Source organism: Micropterus dolomieu, linkage group LG05, assembly GCF_021292245.1.
Source record: "Micropterus dolomieu isolate WLL.071019.BEF.003 ecotype Adirondacks linkage group LG05, ASM2129224v1, whole genome shotgun sequence".
Taxonomy (NCBI): domain Eukaryota; kingdom Metazoa; phylum Chordata; class Actinopteri; order Centrarchiformes; family Centrarchidae; genus Micropterus; species Micropterus dolomieu.
The window spans coordinates 21,443,194-21,457,343 of NC_060154.1; the positions used below are offsets into that span (position 1 = coordinate 21,443,194).

A 14,150-nucleotide genomic window follows, 5' to 3' on the forward strand; every position below is an offset into this window, starting at 1 on the left:
CAGAGTATGAAAGGGAAACATGTATCAGTCAGAATAAATGTGGAATCAAGTACAATTGGCTTTTGCTTAACCCCCCACCACCCACCCGTGCGTGCCCCCCACCACCCCCTCTTCCTCCCAAACACCCACCCACCCCTCCCCTAGTGAAACTCCCACCCTCCACACCCGATAGAGCACCCGTTGCTAAGCGACAGAGGGAGAGATGGATTGAGGAGACATAGTCGATCAATTCTACAGAGAGAGAAGGAGAGAGGCAGGGAGGCAGGGGGGAGAGCACGAGAAGGGAGGGAGAGGGTAAAAGAAATAGGGAAAGAAGTAGAAGAGGAGGAAGAGAGAAGAGAGGAGGACAGAATGCAGAGTGATTGCAGTGGTATTGAGGCTCCGGTTTGGGCTGAAGACGCTCTTTTGAAACATCTATCTTTGTTAACTGTATCGTGCCTCCGAAAATAAATCCATCTCTGCAGCTGTCCACCCTTCCATCTTTGTCCAAGTGCTTTGCTTTAATACTTTTATCACTACAAATTACAGCCTGCACAAGCAGCCTGTGTTTAATATTCCCCCACTCAAAAGAGAGTTAATTGTACATTGCATGCACTCTTTCTCTCCGGGCTCTCTCTCTTTCTCCATTAGTCACTGCCGCGCACGCACACACACACACACACACACACACACACACACACACAAACATGCAGATGCCCGGCAATACTACATGCCCCTCTGCGTGTGTGTGTATGTGTGCAGAGCTGGGTGTTGAGCGCATCGACTGAGTATCGATCCCACCACTCACCTCCCTGCAGTCAGCTCTTGTCCTACATAGCATGCCCTGTCTGATTTCTCCCTTAATGGCTTTTATCCAGCTCCAATCTTTATTTAAACTGAAAAGTAGGAATTAGCACCCACTTCTATCCTAGTCTCTTTTACCTTTTCTTTTCACTGTCATCTTAGAGTAAGTCTCGGCAAGTATCGGCCCATTGAACCCTTCTCCCTTCCTCCCCCAGCTATGATTGCTTTCCCACTCAGAAATGTGCGGTACAGTATGTTGCAGTGTTTGGTGCTATTTCTTTATGCGCATCCTATACGATTAAGATGCTGTACGTAGGGATGCAACTAACAGTTTTTTCTATTGTCGATTCATCTTTCAAATATTGTGTTTGATTCATTGTTTCAGAGTTTGGTCATAAAATAGTGAAAAATGCCCACCGCATGCTTGAGGTGATGTCTTCAAATGTCATGTTCTGTCTGGCCAATAGTCTCAAACAAAAAAAGAAAAGCAGGACATCTTTATGTTTAAGAGGCTGAGAGTGGCCATTTCTGCTTGAAAAATTATTTAATTGTTGCCTATTATTTTACGGCGGATCACTAATTGATTGAAGGACAGGTTCACCTTTTTTCAAACCTATATCTTAAAACATGCACAGATGTACACTGAAAGAGTTATCGATGGCTGTGATCATTTCTAACATCCATGCTGGACTTGAAGACATCCCTTCTTAATGCAATTTTAATGTAAGTGATGAGGGACAAAATGTACACTCCTCGTTCTGTGCAGAAGCGCACCCTAATGTTTAGCCAAAGCTCATATGAGGCTTCTGCAGTCTGAGCTGTTTTTAGTACAAACTTTACAGAGAATTATTTCAATACACATATGGACATGTGAGCATTGTTTTAAGAAGGACTTGAACCTATCCTTTAATCGTTGTAGCTCTAGCTGTATGCACACTGTATTTTCATCTTATTTGAATTCAATGTCATTGATCAATTGTAAGTGGGGTCATGAGACAACTCAAGTTATTTAAGATGTTTATATCCTCGCCCTGGATTGTCATGGCAACAAGGCAGACATCTCAGCCCTCAAATGAGCGGCATTTATTCTGCACAGACTACTTTTCATATTGATGGCCTTCCCTTATTGTGATCAGCCAGCCACAGCCTGGGGAGGAACCCTCTGCGTGCCGTCATCCTTTTCGATTTGATTTGATTTGTTGCTCATAGAGGGAAGTGATGGGAGAGAGTCTTATCTTGGCCGAGCAGAAACAAGCCATAGCAAATAAGACACATCGGACTATCTGTGCTGGCACACACAATGGGGATTAATTGATCCCCTAATACCACAGATAAATCAATTCCTTCCTTCCCCCCTGAGCTCTTTGGCCAATTGCATGGCCCCGCCATTTGATCAACAGAGCATCTCCAGCCAATGGGATCAGGGTTGGAGGTTGACTGACAGCAGTGCAGAGGTGAGCCCGAAAAGAGGTTAGGGAGAGGGAGTCCATCAGAAAGCCATTGGCAGCAGGAGTGAAAGTGAGGGCCGTGGTGTAGTCAGCGTATAGAGCAATCCACAGAGAACACAAACGCACAGAGAAGTGGAGGAAAGCTGCATAAGAAGGTATTAATAGCACTGTGTGCTAGAAACATGATTTAGTGCTCATTTGCAGATGTGCAAAGCAGACAAAGACTGATTAAACTCCACACACGTGTACATGAAATGTGGGACATCTAAATGAGTTGTTGTGTTTAGATAACATGAATCTGTTCTTGTTTTAACAGATTAGACATCCCCAAAACCCCCACCAAGACATCTTTTGCAGCCATCTTCCTGCTGGCTACACAGATCTACATCCCTGGTCAAGACATCAGCCATTTTCTCACAGTTACCCCATCTTATCTCCACCTTCGTTTGATCCATCTCCATTAGACTCTTCCTTACGCAGCTCGCCACCATCATTCTCACACTTTCTTTTCTTTTGTATCTCTCCCACCCAATTTTTCTCTTATCAGCACCTTGGCATTTCTGTCTTTCCCACAAACACTGTTTTCCTCATCCAGCTCATATAATAACAGGCTAAAAATATGCCTTCTTTTTTTTCCTTTCCAGTATTGATTTTGCCTGTAGCATTGTCTATGGAGAGAGAGAGAGACAGCAAGAATGAGAGAGGAAAAAGACAGAGGGCGGGGTAGAGAAACGAAGGAGAAACAACTGGGAAAAGAATGACTTTCTACGTATGTGGTAATGCTCTCGCCTTTCCTATTTTGCTTAAGTGGAGAACCATACTCTACTTTACTTCAGTGCAATACCTTTCAATTAAAAGGTAACTGCATTTACTGGGGTCCTTTCTCAGCCACTTTCACCACTCAACCTCACAGAGCACCAAAGCACTCATACACTGTGCATTTAATAACCCGCTGAAATTAGAGAAACCTTTGCAAATATGTTTCAGATCAGCTTTTCAGGGAACATGGTTGGCTCTTTTGGTACTGGCGTGTAATGGGAATGGAGAGAGTTGATCAATAGGCTATTGATCGTAGCTGGCCAGAGTCTGGGGAATTGAGAGTGAGAATAGGGGGGAGTTAGGTTGGGGGTTTGCTCCAGGTTGAATTTTTAAAATGCCCTATTTCAGAGATGACAAATAGTCTATTTGAAAAGAGAGAGACAAAGACAGAAAGAGAGAGAGCGCGTCATAAAGAGATGGAGAAAGAGTCTCTGCTTGCTCTCTGAGCAGAGAGCTGAGATCTCCCCATTTCCCAGAAGTTACAGTATCTTGGACTAGAGCTGCTGAACTACAAAGACAAAGGGAGCAGGGACTTCTCAGGCTACAGTAGCTTGTGTGTATTCTGGCTGGAAGAAGAGGAGGGGGGCCTATTATAAAAAAATCCTTCAGATCTAGAAGACAGTGCTTTAAAAGCAGCACACAGACAAATAATTTACACCAGAATCCTGCAACTGGTATTACATTTAACAATGATAATGATCTTATATTCTGAATATTACAATGTAGGTCTTGCTAATATCTGAATGAATACAAATTACATATAGAAAACCTGGAACATGAATAAACCCCCAAGCTGGAGGGTAAGTTGGGCAGTGACAGGACCCTGCAAGCCACAACGGGGCACTACCAGCACGTTATCTCCCTCTTCAGAAAATAAAGAGGATAAAAAAGAGTATGCAATCTCACAACCCTAAAAATCCCAGTTGGTGCCTTTTAATTATCAGGTTTCGGAATCATATCAGATTTCTTCCCTACAAAATACAAATTTCCACATACTTTTCTGTTCACATGTTCATAAAACATATTATTTAAGCTACATGTGATTTAAAATGCAGAACTAGGTCTCTATTACAAGAGAGTATAAACATAGCCCATGTCTATATAAGCATCGGCCTTTACATGTCCACATACAGTATGTTAAGCAGCAGTCTGCATGTGGACTGGGGAGGGAGTTTGTCATCTTTGTTGGGAAAGCAGAGGTTGATTCCTCACACAAGTGTGACAAAATGTACATGCCTTGAAAACACAAAGTGTCTCAAATCTATAACATTTTTAATATCTCACTAACACTGTGACAACAACAGTTGCTTATTTTGTAACGGGAGTGCAACTTAAACAGAACACCAAAAGCAAAAGTGTTTTAAATTAGTTTCCCTATCACTTAGACTAAGTCTTGCTCATTGATAGTTGATAGTGAACTCCAGAGTTACCTTTCATAAGAGCCCAGAATCATACTGTTATTAAAAGGGGTTCCGAGCAGGAGGCAGGTTATTTTGGGTATGTCAATTTTAGGCCTGTGCACAAAAAGCAAGTACTTTTATTATACTGTGTATTTGGCAAACCAAAAACAGAGTGCTACTTTCACTTGTGAGAACATCCTACAGCACTATTTAAATGACTCAGAGCTTCATTTGAAACATACATATACAGGCTTGTAAACATGGAGAAACAAGCTTGGAAGCATTACTTCTGAAGGTTGCTCAAGTCAACTGCAGGCAATGGAAAGCAGTTAAAGCACTAGTCTGTAAACACCCCTGAGAGGAACCTATACCTCAGTAAAAATTCAGCTGTAAATAATGTATTGAATGCAAACTTAAGGTCCACAGGGAGATATGGATAGGCTCATTACTCTTTTAGTTTGCTGGGCTTTTACGTAGTCCACGCAGCTCTCAACAATCAACTCCAGATGCTCCCCCTCTCTGTTTTGATTTAAGGATGCTTTTACCTGCGGATATTGTTATGGATATAGGTATTGTTTTTTATTTTCTACACATTGCCCTGGGGTTTGAAGGCTGTTAACTCATGCACCCACCCACATGCTCTGTGCCCTGTTAAGGTTGGTGTGTGTGTGTGTGTTTGTGTGTGTGTGTTATCTGTGCCGGTAGTTGAGGTGTATACGTGGCTTACGTCTGTGTGCCCTGTCCGGGGACTCATTGATCTCGAAGCAGGATGTCAAACATTTTAACGCTGATCTTGTCCTTGTTATTGCCTCGCACAGCCGGGTTGTTAATGCATTAAAAATCGTTTGTCCCTATCTTTCCAAACTTATCTCACCCTACTGCCCTGAGCAACACAAGAATACCCCTCCGTTGTAACATACACACCACTCCCGTCCCCCCTCCCTCCACCCTCTGTTTTTAACCATGTCCTTCCATCCTCCGTCTCAATCAATCTTTACGACACCCGGTTGCATCTCTCTAATGTTTCCGGACTTGACCGTATCCCCGTTCAAAAATTCTTAATTAAGCCCGTTCTGTATGTTTACCGTTGGGCAAATTACAATCTGACAGGGCTAATAAAACAACATTGGCGAGAGAAGGCCAAGAGGAGCATGTGCTATGACCCTAACCTCTTTCACCTGTCTCTATCTCCACCTCAGCTTATCTCCCTCCATCCCCACCTCTTCATATCTCCCTATTTTCTACCTCACAGGTTTTGAGGAGGAAAGGGAGGGGATGGGAGAGAGAAGCGGTGGTTTGGCACCAGTTGGTCAGGGTCTCGTATCCATCGCTGTCAATGTGACTATTTGTTTTAAATACTCACATGTCATTACGCTGACATATCTTGGTAATACCATCCAACCTACTTGCTTCTCATCTCTGATTATTAAGATTCATGAACCTGCCTGCCTGCATGTCAACTCTTACAGATATGAGTCATATATCTATGTTCACATCAGCATCTTTCTTCATTTAGGTATTGACTCATGCAGTGTTCTCACATTCTGCAATCCATAGCCCACGCAGTGTGTATATTATATCTCTATTTCTGCACAGTTTTGTCTGGTCACTTGAGAACTGCCATTTGCTTTATGCTAAAGCATGATGGAGAGGGAGGTCATGTCACAAGGATCTCTTCAGCTGCTTGGCTTAATGTTGAACACTAAGATGCATTAAACAAAAGAAGGACTGAGCCCAGTTGCACCAAATACAATGACCTTAGTCTTTACAACATACACATAAAACAGTATGTAGAATGACAGGAGTGATGCAAGAAAAATAAATGCCAAACAGCTAGAGCACTTCTCTGTACCAAGTTGATTCTACACACTAATTCTTTGCAAGTTTTGAGCATGTGGTGTGTGGTCTTTATGAACAAGAAATGAAAGGTGCTATACAAATTAAGTTTATTATTATTATTAATACTGGAAAAGTGACTTAAAGAAGCACCATGAACTCTAACTAGACCATAGGCAAACTAAATAGGGTTGAGTGGGCTGTTAATGCAAAATATTCTCCCACAATGCAATGCACAGAAATAATGGAGAAGCTGCATTCACAAGGAATAATAATATATAATAATAAAATGAACTGTGGGTGGTAGTCATAGGGCTCCAGAAAGACCTTGGAGAACAAAAAAATACTTTACGTTGCAGGTATTGCATCATTAGTTGCATGTTAAGTATAAAAAGAGAACGTATATTAATTTTGTTTTTTACTTATGCTAAAACAGTATATGATGACTATTAGGACTGTAAATAGTACAACATGTATATGAGTAGAATGTAGTATGGATTTGGGACACGTCGCAAGTGAGGTTAAGCCTTCCCTAAATATTTAAACACAACCAAACTCACCTTACAAAACCAAACCTAGTCATGACAACAGTAGTTCATCTGCATCAAACTGTAAATGGAGCTCATCCACTATAGGACATGAAAAGGCCAGTAAGAGCAGCACTTCTCATACAATGAGAAAATGGCTATGTTAACTCTTATATAAAGTCTGTTGGTAGTATATTGTCTTACAAGGTATTAAAGTGTTTCTCACAAAACTGTGATGGTGCTACATGCAGCAATGCAGATCATTCTAATTTTATTTGCCCAGGTTTTGAGATTTTCGCCTATTTTGGAAACTACTTTCTATCAAAGGAATTGTCCCTCTAAAATTGTGTATAGTTCTGTTGATTTACTGGGGACACAGGGGGAAAAGGGATTAAGTAACCCCATATGGTCTAGCGGTTAGGATTCCTGGTTTTCACCCAGGTGGCCCGGATTCAACTCCCGGTATGGGAAGATGGCCTGGTTGTTTTCAGCCTCGATGGTTCATGCAAAACTAAGAATTATCAAGCAGTAATTATAGGTTTGGTGGTTCAGTTCCCAGCTGCTCAAGCTATGTCAAGGTGTTGCTCAACACCAAATATCTCCCTTTGGATGAAAGAGTCAAATGAATGTAATGAAAGATACATTTCTCTTGATTTTTATGAAGTTAAATTGTTAACTAAGGTTCGGGAGCGGAGCCGCGCCTCAACCACACCTCTAATCACCTGACAAGGTGACCTGTGCTACTCAGCTAGCCTCGTTTGTCTCAGATTGCTCGACCCACCCTCCCTTTCCCTTCCCTTCAAACATTCAACTTCCCCCCTCATCCCCTTCCTCCACTCATCCCTTCACCCACTCATCCCCTCATCCCTTCTTGTTCAACTCGGTACCGTCTAGGTACCGTCTGGGGAGCCAGTAACTTAATTGGGTGAAACCACATCCGAGTCTGAGTCTATCAGACGGCATCCTTCTTCCACCACCACCCTTCCCCACTACTTCCATTTATCTATCCGCACATTCAGAATATTCATTAAACCTTTAAATGACATATTGTTGTGGCGTGGTCCTTGCTAGTGAACTGCATTCATTTTCCAGTGCTGTGAGCACCACAAACTTGATTAATCAAATAAAGCAAAAGCCATCTTGCGCGGCTAGTTAACAGTAGAACAAAGTAAGGAATCGCTTAGGAACCGACCCTTTAAAGCTCCCCTAAACCAACCAAACACACCATGCAAAACCAAACCAAAACCAAGTCAAAGCCAATAAAACTCAATAGTTCACCCTACTTAACCAGAATCAAATCTAATTGCCTGCAGAGCAAAAGAGTGGGACATTGTTTTACAAGGTATCAACTATGAAACTGTGAAATGATAAAGAACCACTGAGAAGCACGCATTTAACAAAATGACAAATGCACAGACTGTCTTCTCAAGCCCACAGTCAATCAGAAACTTGTGTGCAGCTCTAAAGAAGTACAAACTGTCGCAAAACTGTCCACAATGTATACATGAGCGCCGTGTCCAGGTTGATGGTCCAATAGACAGAAAGCCTGACTGAAGCACTGTGTGCATGTGAGTGACAACGTATGTCAGTGTGCGTTCTGCCGTTTGTATGTTGCACTACACCACCTGACAGGTGCAAAGCCCTGTGGGATGGCACTGTTGTATCTTACACTTGGCTGAACATATACCGCACATCAGAGGTGTAACAAATCCATTCCTGACTGCCAGAACCTTTCAGAGAGTTTCCGTGCCTGTGAACAACACATCTTCAGGTTTCCACACCTCAGAGCTGATGTGTGTCTGACACACGGACACACACAGATGAAATGTAGCCTCACAAGAAAAGTGTGTGACTTCTAAGGAGAGAGACTAGAATTGGTAAAGACAGTGTAGACGAATCCGCATGATGTGTATTAGTGTGTGTGTGTGTGTGTCTGCATGTATGTACGTTTCTGTGTCAAGCATCCGTGTCTCAATGGCATCTTTAGAGTGGTTAATCAGAGGAGAGGTTGAGGAGTGTCAGAGTGTCAGGCTGGCTCCCGTGAAGAGTCCTCAAGCCCTCTCTCTTTGTGTGTTGACACCTCTTAACCTCGGTCTATCATCTCTCACACTCACACACTCCACTTCTATTGACACTCGCTACCCCGCAGCTCTCCGAAGACCCGCGGAGAATCCACTGCAGTGATTGTCCAAGTGAGGGGAGCCTCGCAGCCTGCAGAGAAGAAAGGATTATATAATGCGCCGACATACAGAACAACATGATGTGATCGGATTTTGTGGTTGTTTGGTTTCTTTTCCCTGACAGTTCTGGGAGGATAAAAGAGGGAAAAATGACAGGGGAGATTAATAGATCAACAAATTGAACAAATCTGTCAGCCCTTGACAGAAAATGCTGAATCTTCACATGCCATCAGTTTGTAAATGGATCTCTCCCTCTTTGTCTTCTCGTGCCAGGAAGTGATCGGTGTCCACCACTGTCACAGGCTAGTGTAAGTGGGGTCAGGAGCTCGGGGTCAACTGAGAAGAGGTCAAAGGTCATAGAGCAGTGGGTCTTGTTAAAATACCTTTTAGCCTCCTTCAGGGATATTATTTAATGACTCTAGGAATAGGTTAGGTTCCAGAATGACTGTTTTGTGGTGGAGACCGGATGATATATGTGTTCTGCTTTATGCCAGATGTATATTCATTACCCTTTTTAAAAAATCAGGATGCAAAGGAAGTGCTGGGAGGTCAAGAGGGGTCACATGTAAGAGGTCACATACATATGTGTTTTTCTGGAGTACCTTTGTTTTGGAAGATGCACCTTCCTGGAAATGATCATCTTATATAACACCTCCAATGGTTCTCAGCTTGTGTATTATAAGACAGATAAGGGGATTTCTTTGTGTCGCTAATTAAAATCTTCAGGAGCTCATCTTGCACAGCACATTTTTTCCCCCTCTTGAACTGTCGCACAGGCTCTACTCGAAGAGGCTAGCGCAAAACTGGGTTGTGCTGATCAATATATTGAGAGACATTTGAATATCAATACAATGAGCATGCTGTCGTCCATCTTAATTTTTAATTTGGTGATAATAAGTGTATTAATTTTCATAACTTCGATTCAATAGCCTTGGAAAAATGAGCGATGGTGGCCCACTTTTTGCGCGGCGAATATGCATCTCTCTCCACAGTGCTGCCATTGATCTCTCCTGTGCCGGTTCTCCCCTCGCTTTGTCCTCCAGTCTCTCCCTCTTTCCTTCCCCTGAAACCATTGCACTGTAAAATTCATCCTTATACCACATTTCAGCAAGCTCACTGTGCACACTACCTTTTATCAGTCCAGAACTGTTAAATTAATAAATTGATATTGACGAGCTATCAGCTGGGGGGATAAATTATTTGGGAGCACAAGGCTAGGGTCACATGACTTTTAGTACCCACGATTCTGTAATTATTCCCCATGAGAAGAACCTCGGTGTGGTGCCCCCCCACCCCACCCCACCCCTTTTAGAAATGAACAAACATGCATACACACTATCACATGAAGAACTATAAATATCCTCACATACAGTGGATTACATGGGCTGTGGGGATACTGATGATCATTACTGCTATCATAACGTCATGATACAGGATGTTAGCCTGTCCGAGATTGCATTTCATCATCATGGTTTACACAAAACTGAAGTGAAGAAACCTACAACGTGTATTGAGTGCAAATGATAGAATATGGAGCCTTGCGTTGCCGCGACATAAAACAGGTTTCTAACGTGCAATGTAAAACAGTGGGAGGAACCAACTGCAGCTGATGTTCTTTGCTCTGTAACAAATGCAAATGAGAGGTGTAACCTGGGAGGGAGGTGAGCGCTACATAGGAAGGGGGCAAGCATGTCAGAGTGCCAATCATGAGAGTGCTCTTGTTGCCCTCCGGCCAACTGCTGACCTTTTGACCCTGGCCATGGCCTAAATGTCAGAGGTCACCGACCAGGGTCAGTGCAGATCACTGCAGGACCCTGGCCAAGGATGCATCGCCATGGCAACACTGCTCAGTATAGGAGGAGAGATGGGGGTGTTTTGCATTCTGTATGCTGAAATCATGCACACAAACACGCACTCTGCTTGTGCCCCAACTGGTTTCCAGTGGACTAACACACAGCTGGGCACAATTCAAAAGAAGGCTGGCACAACCACTGAGCAAACACACTGGTTGGTCACATCCACATGAATCATTTGGCTGGCTATAGAGGCCATATTTTATCTGCCAAGATGGCTGCACAACCCTGCCATATGCTCCACCACAGAGGTCAAAGTGTCACTAGAAAAGGGATGTATCTGAGAATGCATTCTTTTCGTTTAGGAATAATACCAGTGGGGAAAATAGCCTATGGATTGAATTTCATTATAAAACAAATAATTAATCTTATACTAATCTTGCTTAATTTCTACATATCTTAATTTCAACAGGAATAACTGAAAATGACGATGGGCTAAATAAAATTTAAAAAAGAACAACTTACCTCTTACATGAAATGGTCGAAAAAGTGGCGGAGATATTCGTTTGCACCTTGCGTCATCTAGTGGTGGAATCAGACCTCTTCTTGGCGCTGCTGCTCGGCTCCTCAGCGCGGTAAAAGAGGGTGGTAGTGGTGGGGGGAACCCAGCTAGTCTGCTTTTGTCTCCGGGGAGCTCCGGTCGATGCCTCGTCCCACCATATGTCTGATCGCAGCTGCCAATCAACAGGTCAACGCGACCCTGGGGAGGCAGACACTGGTGGGGAGAGATCAAACACTGGACCTCGGGGATGACAGATGCAGATGGAGGGGGAAAAAAGGCAATAAAACATTGCTTCAAAGATGGCAACGGTGCACTGGGAGGCAAATTATTGTTAACAGTAATCTGCAGAATAGCGCCTCGCATTCTGATCGATTGACTATTATGGAGCCTTTGAAGCCGAGGTAACGCCAGACTATTGTTCATGGTGGGACACAACCAGAAAATAGCAGCAGGTTTTGGTTCAACTATAGCGCTTCCTAAGCCTTAAATACTACTTACTTCTATGCAATCATGCTTTCTAATAGACTTGCAATTTGGTCTCCTCCAGGCTTTGGGCCTATTGAGTTATTCATAGGCCTCCATTCAGTTGCAGTCGCTGCACGATGAAACGTTCATTTCTGAGAAAAAAGGCAAATAATGAAGTGGAAAAAGTCAAACAAGTTGTAAATATTTCATTTAAAAAATCACCTGCTTGTCTATTAATTGCTTTACTGTCTAATTAGCTTTTTGAGGAGTGGACTAAAATGCTCTGTTTTACCTTAATCTTTAAATCTAAAATCTAAACTAATCTAAAATTAACTTTAATTAATCAGGATCAGAATCAGCTTTATCTGCCAGGTATGTGTACACATACAAGGAATTCGGTTTGAAGTTGCTCTCAATGTAGTACTTATGCACAGAACAATTTACAAGAAGAGACGTACAAATAAAAACAAGGGCAATAAAGCTTTACAAAGACAGGTATACATAAACATTTAACTATAATAAACTTAGTGAAAAAATAATGTGTATAAAGACTAACAACATACACATGTAACAAATAAAAATTTGTACAAAACCAAAAAAAATAGAATAAATATTGCATAGAATATATACATAAAGTAGTTGGTTATGTACAATAGCCTATGTGCATGTATACATGCCTATATATAGTATATACAGCATGCAGGATTTATATTTGATAGTGATGGATGAAATGTGTACTAGTTAAAGCACAGTGTGTATTTTAAACCTTTGGATCTACATTTTTTAAAATTATTATCAAGCGTTTTATTATTTTTAATAATAGTTTTCAGAATATTGAACAGGCCAAAAGTACCAAAAGAGCAACATCAGTCAGACTAAATCAAAATGAAAGAATGGCATACACACAAGTAAGTGCTATACCACAAACCAGGGTTTGTGCTGAACACTTGAACTGGTTACAATTTTTGAAATGAAATAGAAGCAAGAAGGCCCTAAAACCGACAATAGTCAAAGATGATTTACTATCATGAGATGTTATAGGGCTCTGCAGCTGTTCACTGGTCTAAAGTCAGGTCCGGATATCAGCCAAAGACCACATCAGTTAATTAAAAAGAATCTTGGAGACATGCAAACATGTTATTTTAATAGTAAGACCAAACAGAAATCCCCAGATGTCAAATCAGACAATTAAATGTTCCTTTCATCATTTTTAATTTTTATACATTTTGTCAAGATGTCAGATGTCAGTGCTATTATTTCAAAGAATTATGGCTATATCAAAGTTTTAGCTTTATTCTCCAAGTCTTTTAGTCAAGTTATTTGTGACTGTAATATGTGTATGTGTCGTCAGCTGTAACACAGTGTCACTGAGTGAATGTCTTATAAATCTAATACAGGCGTCATGAAGACAAAAGCAGAGACACTATAGATCCTATGATTACAGTGAAGTTATTCACTTAATTTTATTCTAAAAAGTGTTGTGTTTACAGTGCTGCTAGTGAAATATATTACACACAATGTGAGCTAAGCTGAAAACAAGTCAATCTGTAAAACCCTTTTACCTGTGATCTATTTGCACGTACAGGCTCCTTCATCCTGTGTTGCGTGACCTGTTTTCTGTTGAGTCTAGTCAAATCAATGAGATACATGTAAGCTAAGGAGAATCAGCTTTGGAATGCTGCTGTAAATGTATTAAAACACGGCCATAATGTTGCATCGCCATCTCAGCAGGACTGATCTTCTTAGCTCACTCTCTGCTAATCAGGAACAAATCTTTGTGCTTTAATCTACGGCCCCCTGCACCCTTCCGCCCATCCCATTAGATTAACAAAATGACATGCACATATGAACACACAAAAACACACGTGCAGAGCCCATGACCTCAATCTCATTCTCCTAGAAAGGATAGTTAATTAGAATTTGGTGCGAGTTTGTTGAGCATAAGTGATGTTATTAACAGCGTTTCTGTGTGTGTGACAGGAAAAAGGTTTTAAGGTAAATCTCTTTCAGTTGCTTATATATTATCAATCAATGAGCTTCACACTTCACACAAATGTTGTTATTTGGACAGTTGCATGTGTACAAAGTGTGTGTTTCAGCAAGAGTTTTAGGAGTTTAGGAGTATGTTTGTGTGTGTGTGTGTGTGTGTGTGTGTGTGTGTGTGTGTGTGTGTATTGTAAACTCTTACATGTGGATGTGTTTGTATGCCTGTGTGTGTGTGTGTGTGTGTGTGTGTATAGCAAACATATGCAACCTCATTAAAGCCTTAAAGCTGGTGAATTGAAGAGGATTTGATGCAGAGAGCAATTCATGGGAATTAAGCAAATTAGGTCTCCA

At 41.7% G+C, this 14,150-nt stretch overlaps 1 non-coding gene across 1 annotated transcript; it reads left to right on the top strand.

The window, feature by feature from the left end:
• Window positions 1-7,212: 7,212 nt before the first annotated feature.
• trnae-uuc lies at window positions 7,213-7,284 on the top strand. The gene has a single exon. It is a non-coding gene; the product is annotated as a tRNA-Glu (tRNA).
• Window positions 7,285-14,150: the final 6,866 nt, after the last annotated feature.